Here is a 7,228-nt window from a genome sequence, read left to right as displayed (position 1 = left end):
CCGACACTAGCCATGCAACTTTTTTTTTCTTTCAGCTTTTTTCTTTGTAATTTTTGTAAACCTTTTCTTTTCTTTCTTTCTTTTTTTAAAACAGAGACTTGTATTTGTTTTTGTTTACTCATGGGCTACCTACAGTCGTTCTCAAATTAGTTGATAGACCCATGTGTGTTGCATAAAAGGAAAAGCATCACGTTTTGTTTCTTCTGGTTCTGGTTACAAAGGTTAAGAACTTTCTAAACGGAATTTGATTGTATTCTTTAATAGGGAGGTGTTTCGTCTTACAGTATGGACACCTGAAAAAAAGACAGCTAATACACAAAAGTTGGTAAAATTTGCTTATTGATTCTTAAAATCTGATAAGTAGAAAACCATCTGATAACTCCAGTTGTGTTCCTCTGTTTAGGACTTCTGATTGTGTGTGTGTGTGTGTGTGTGTGTGTGTGTGTATATATATATATATATATATATATATATATATATCTCCTTGATTTTTTGGCTTTTATAAACCGTTCAAATATTTGGGGACCTATTTTTTTGTATCTAGAAACAGGAAGAACTTTCAAGACTCCCCATGTCTGTGCCATGGGGCCCCCTGTGAATTGTACTAGCAAATTCCAAATGAAGGTATGGAGAAAACACCAGAAGAAAGTAGCTCAGCCTTTTTTATTCAAAGACAATTAATTGGCTCTATGTGTAAATATATTTATTCTAGACTTTTGTGCTTCCGCTTTTAATTTCGGAATAAACGCAAGCTTGTTGTAACAGAACAACAAAATAGAGGTGTCTGAAAACCATGCTGCATCCCTGCCCCCTCCACCACCATCCCCTGATGTAACAGTATGAAAAATGTTTTGCATTTCCTTTTCCTTCCTGTAGAATCACACACCAGCCTCACTTTATGATCAGTTTTATTCCAGTTCTTTGCCGACACCTAATCTTATACGGATCAAAACTAATAAGTTTTTTTTTTTTTTTGGTAAATAATCACTGTCCGCCCAGCATAAAAGTTTTCCACGTTAAATGCTTCCTTCCAGGTTTTAATTTGTATCTTCACATGGTTACAGTAACTGCTGACGTTTACAGAGTGATTATCATGAAGCAGGCACTGTGCTAAGCACTAACAGGCGTTCTTTTATTTATTCTTCCAAAAAAAAAATTGCTGGAAGTAGATTTCCTCTCCTCTCATAGACGAAGAAGCTGAGATTCTGAGGCATGAAATGACTTAACCCAGTCACACAGCTAAAATACAGCAGAGTTGGGATTCAAACCCTGATTTGCCTGTACGGACACAAAATGGAGTGTTTTGGCTGTGCTGTTTCAGTTTGTTTCGACTTTTGTTTTTCTTAATAATACCTCATAAGCATGTTTCCATTTTTTAAATACTCTGTTAATTTCTTTATTAAAACAAGTATTAATTGGGAATTCCCTGACAGCCCAGTGGTTAGGACTCTGAGTTTTCACTGCTGAGGGCCTGGGTTCAATCCCTGGTCGGGGAACTAAGATCCCACAAACTGCGTGGTGAGGCCAAAAAAAAAAGTATTGACTACAGGACTACTCTCTGCTAGGTATGAGCTCTAATCAACACAATGGCTACGTGGCTATTGAGGGGACCCGAATACGCCACCCCAAAACCATGCCTCTTTGGCATATGGATTATTCTGAGTTTAAAGCCATTGAGAAACAGCAGAAGCAGGAAAAGCTCCTAAATCAGGGCATGAGTTTTCCTGTCTCCCTCTGCATAGCTCATATTAAGATGTCTCCCTCTTGATAGCTCGTATCAACGGAGGAGGCTTCAACCTAAATCTGCATAACATAATAAGGACCTACTGTCTAGCTCAGGGAACTCTACTCAGTACTCTGTAATGGTCTATATGGGAAAAGAATCTAAAAAAGAGTGAATATATGTATAACTGATCCACTTTGCTGTACACCTGAAACTAACACAGTATAGTAAATCAACTATACTCCAATAAAAATTAATTTAAAAAAAATCTACGTAACAACCTTAACTAAACAACCCTTGTCTGCGATACTTTCCCTGGTCACCTTGGCCATAACTTGTTCCGCCCCACCCCCCACCCCCGACAGAAGCCCCAAACCTCTTTTCCTTTGTTGGTATTTAAACCCAGGTTCTAACCCTCCTCTGGGTTACCCATCCATTCCCAGTGCTTCTATGTGTACATGCAAGATGCACTGCTCTTAAACGTCTGTTTGTTTTCCTCTTGTTAACCTGCCTTTGGCCATTTACAAAGCCCCAGCAGTAGGTGGGAACCTAAGGCGGGTGGCAGAAGGACTTTTCCCTCCCCTACGCTATAGAGCGTAGGCCCCTCTGATTTTGGACACTCAGTATTCTCAGTGCTCTCGGGGTGCACCATCCAACACGGCAACCACGTGCCCCGCGTGGCTCTTGGGCACTTGACCTGTGGGTTATCAGACTTGAAATAGGCTCCACCATAAGTACAAAATGCACATTAGATCCAAAGACGTATCATGACAAAAATAATGGAAGGTACCTCAGTAATGTCTTCTATAGTGATGACATATTGAAATTATACTCCTCTGGAGACGTTGGGTGAAATAAAATGTATTCTTTAAGTTAATCTGGCCTGTCTACCTTTATATACATACATATTTTCTCTGCTGCACCACGTGGCATGCGGGATCTTAGTTCCCTGAACAGGGATGGAACCCGTGCCCCCTGCAGTGGAAGTGCAGAGTCTTAACCACTGGACCACAAGGGAATTCCCTACTTTTACTTTTTAAAAAATGTAACTACTAGAAAATTTAAAATTTAGATGTGGGGTTGGCATTATATTTCTTTTGAAAAGCCCTGCTCCGACTTCTGACTTCTGTTACATTTTCTCCTCAGAAAAAAAAATCCTGTGGAGTTTTTTTGTTTTGGGGGAGGGGTTTGCTATGGGGGGATATCGCTATAGAGTTGGGATTTTCTCTAAAAAGTTAGAGGAAATAGCCCACCAACTTGTAACACTCACCACAGTGTGTGAGAACTCCAAGTTCACAGCCTTCTTGCCTACATAATGTTTCCTACTGTTTTATGGGTTTGAAGTACTTCCAGGGGGAGATAGAGTTGATGTTCGTGGGAGAACAATTCAGTGGTTTTTAGTAGATTCACAGAGCTGTGCAGCCATCACCAGAATCCGTTTTTTAAAATTTTTAAAATTTTTATTTTTGGCCTCTCCGCGCGGCTTGTGGAATCTTAGCTCCCAGACCAGGGACCGAACCCGGGCCCTCGGCAGTGAAAGTGCGAAGTCCTAACCACTGGACCGCCAGGGAACTCCCACCAGAATGCATTTTAGAACACTGTCATTGCTAAAAAGAGAAACTCCATACCTTTAGCTGTCACCGCTTATCCTTCTATACCCTCCCGCCCTCGGCAGCCACCAATCCACTTTCTGTCTCTGTAGGTTGGCCAGTTCTGGACCTTACGTACAAATGGTTTCATATAATATGGCATCCTTTGGGACTGGCTTCTTTTCGGACTTAGTGTGATGCTTTTGAGGTTCATCCACGTTGTAACGTGTGTCAGAACTTCATTACTTTATATGGCTGAATAATATCCCATTGTGTAGATAGACCACATTTTGTTCATGCATTCATCCGTTGATGGACACATGGGTTGTTTCCACCTTTTGGTTATCGTGGATAATGCTGCCGCGAGTATGCATGGACCAATTATTTGTTTGAACACCTGTTTTCAATTATTTTGGGCATTTACTTTTTAGTGAGAGAGAGAAATGAGGAACACACACACACGCACACACACACACCTTGTCTGTGAAAACTAGGACCCGAAAATTAATTGGGTTAGGTTGTGAGAGGTAATACCCGTGCATGCCCCAGTTTATTTGCTAACTGAGTACCTACTTTGTACTGGCTGTGGATACAACAGTGAACAAGACAGAGAAGGGCCCCAGCCCCACGAAGCAGAACTTTCAATGGAGAAGGTCAAGGATAGCGGTGTAGTCGTGAGGAATGGGATTTAAGACAGTGATGAGAACAGTGAAGGAAATGACACAGTGGCTGAGGTGGGGGGGGGGGGCATGGGTGTGGGGTCAGGGATGGTCTCTCTGGGCTGTGACTGACCTCTGGGGTGAGGCTTGAGTGCTGAGAAGGAGGCAGGGATGTGTGTGTGTGTGTGTGTGTGTGTGTGTGTGTGTGTTTCTGTGTGTCACTGTGTGTTTCTGTGTGTGTTTCTGTGTGTGTGTGTCTCTGTGTGTGTTTGCATGTCTGTGTCTGTGTGTGTTTGTGTGTGTGTGTCTCTGTGTGTTTGCATGTCTGTATCTGTGTCTCTGTGTGTGTTTGTGTATCCCTGTCTGTGTGTGTTTGTGTGTGTCTGTGTGCGTCTCTGTTGTGTCTGCATGTCCGTGTCTGTGTATGTTTGTGTGTGTGTCTCTGTGTGTGTTTGCATGTCCGTGTCTATGTGTGTCTCTGTTTGTGTGTCCCTGTCTGTGTGTGTTTGAGTGTGTGTGTGTGTGTGTGTGTGTGCATCTCTGTTGTGTCTGCATGTCCGTGTCTGGGTGTGTTTGTGTGTGTGTGTCTCTGTTTGTGTGCCTGTGTCTGTGCGTGCTCTGGGGCAGAGCACTTCGCAGGTGTGTCACGCAGGGCCCTGTAGGCCTCGGGAAAGAGGATGTTCTCAGCCCTAAAGCAATGGGGACCTCCTGGTCCAGCTTCCCTTCAGAAGCCTGCTGCTCCCATGAGTGGGGTACAGGGGAGGGCAGAAGCAGGGCTGCTGTCGCCTTCAGGAGAAGAGAGGCTGGCGTCTGGGCGGATGAGGGGACACAGATCCCGGCGAGCTGAGGACAGGGGAGCGGCAGGCCCGGAGCCCTCCTGTCTTCGGGTGTGGAGCTGTGGAGGGGCTTAGCGGGGCTCCCTGAGGCTACGTCCTCGCCCCAGCTGCCACTCCTCCCTCTCTGGGGTGGCGGGGAGGGGGCAGGAGCACTGAGCGGGCTAAGCTGGGAAGGAGAGAGGAGGCTTGTGAAAACAAGCCTCCCCTGGCGCAGTTGTCCTGCTCCACCAGCCATCCCCACCCTCCCCAGCCCCCACCCTCACCCCAGCGTTCCTCCCGTCTCAGTGCAGCAGGGGTCCCCACAGCTGCCGGCTGGAACCTCACGCTGCACGGCCCTGGTCAGGTCTGAGTGTTACTTTGGGGCGCTGTGACTCCCGCCTGGAAAACAGCTTTGCCCCTGGGGGGCCTCTGGCTCTGCCTTCCCATCTCTGCCCGCCTTGTAGCCACTCATGGGCAACTCCCGGAGGCAAGCTCTCCCACCACCCGCCCCGCCCCGCGCATTCCCTCCTGCTTGCTATCCCACCGCCCAGCACCCCCTGTTGCTAAATCCAGCTGCAAGTTCCCTGCCCTCGCCCTACTCAGCTTCTCAGTGTTGGAAAAACCTCACCACCCGCCGTGGTTAGAGAACCCTTTACATCTTTACATCTTTCTTCTGTGACCCCTTCCTCATCATCCTCCCAGCTCCTTGTGTAACCTAAAGTGGCGTCAGGCTGCTCTCTGCTCAAAAGCCAATAAAGAGGCCAGGTTGGTGGAAAGGAAATTCGCTTTATTCTGGCTGCCGGTTTGTTTCCATTTTCTTTGAGGCAAATTCTTGGAATGGCAGCTTATGTCATGGCCACAGTCTGGTCATCATATAATTAACTTCTTCTACCTGGTGGGGTTTCAGTATCTATAAGACAACTCGCAGGATATGGCTCAGAATATTATCTATAGCCCTTGAGGAGGAGCTAAAGGTCCTTGACTTTGCTTAATGACTAAACTATTATTATTTGGTCTCCGTCTGTTTTCCTTTGTTTCTGCGTTTTCTCACTTCTCTGATTAAACTTATTCTTTGGCTTAAGTTTTTTCACACGCAAAAGGCAGGCTGAGGACATGGGGGGATGGGAAGGACCATAGGGTCCTGCTCCGTTTCACTTGGACCTCCTTGCTCATGGACCTGGGCTGGTTCCTTCTGCTTGACCTGACCTCTCTGAAGGGCTGTGTCCTGGACCCTCCACATCCTCTCCTCATGGGATTTCATTTGGCCCTGCGGCTCTGTGTGCCACCCATATGCCCCGTCTTCCCATTTTGACATCCTACATGCTCCCCCATCTCACCTATCCACCCACCGACTTGACATCCTGATTTCTGTCAAGGGCGTGAAGCTGCAGTGGCCCGCCTCCAAGGTGGTCCCCGAATAGGCTTGCCCTCTGCATTCCTGTGCTCATGTGGTCTCCTCCTCCCTGATCTTTGGGACCGTGGGATCCTGTGAAAGCAACAGTGCATGACTTCTGGGGCTGGGACGTAAAGTGCTCAGCCGCATCTGCTTTGGCTTCCTGGAGCACTTGCTCTGAAGGAAGCCAGCCGCCATCTCATGAGGACACACACGCAGATCCAGGAAGAAGCCCAGGTGGACGGGAGCGGAGCTTTCCCTCCCGGAGTGAGCGCTACCTTGCCAGGGGGCAAGCCACCTTGGAAGCAGATCCCCCAGCCCGTCAAGCCGTCTGATAACCGCAGTCTCACGAGGCATCTTTGACCGACCCACAGAAACTTTACTGTTCCAAACCACCAAGTTTTGGGGAATTCATTTGGCTGCAATGTGTAGGTAACACATAGACCTACCACTTATAAAGTGGAACTCTTGCATCCTCACCACCCCCCCAACGAAAATTGCAAATCCACCCCACATCCACATCAGAGTGCCTCTGATTTATCTGCCATAAACCCAGTTTCTCCAGTCAGGAACCTATGATTAATTCTTTTTTTTAAAATTAATTTTTATTGGCGTATAGTTGCTTTACAATGTTGTGTTAGTTTCTACTATACAGCAAAGTGAATCAGCTATACATATACGTATATCCCCTCTTTTTTGGATTTCCTTCCCATTTAGGGTACTGAGTTCTTGTTGGTTATCCATTTTAAGTATATCAGTGTGTACATTTCAGTCCCAAACTCCCTAACTATCCCTTCCCCCTACCTTTCCCCTGTGGTAATCATAAGTTGGTTCTCTTAAGTCCATGAGTCTGTTTCTCTTCTGTAAATAAGTTCATTTGTATCATTTCTTTTTAGATTCCCTGTATAAGCGATATATGATATTTGTCTTTCTCTGTCTGACTTACTTCACTCAGTATGACAATCTCTAGGTCCATCCATGTTGCTGCAAATGGCATTATTTCATTCCTTTTATTACTGAGTAATATTCCATTGTATATATGTACCACG

This window comes from Aethalodelphis obliquidens, unplaced genomic scaffold (genome assembly GCF_003676395.1).
Source record: "Aethalodelphis obliquidens isolate GAN/ISIS:26980383/991018 unplaced genomic scaffold, ASM367639v1 scaffold113, whole genome shotgun sequence".
In the NCBI taxonomy this organism is placed as follows: Eukaryota; Metazoa; Chordata; class Mammalia; order Artiodactyla; family Delphinidae; genus Aethalodelphis; species Aethalodelphis obliquidens.
This window is presented reverse-complemented; position numbering follows the sequence as displayed.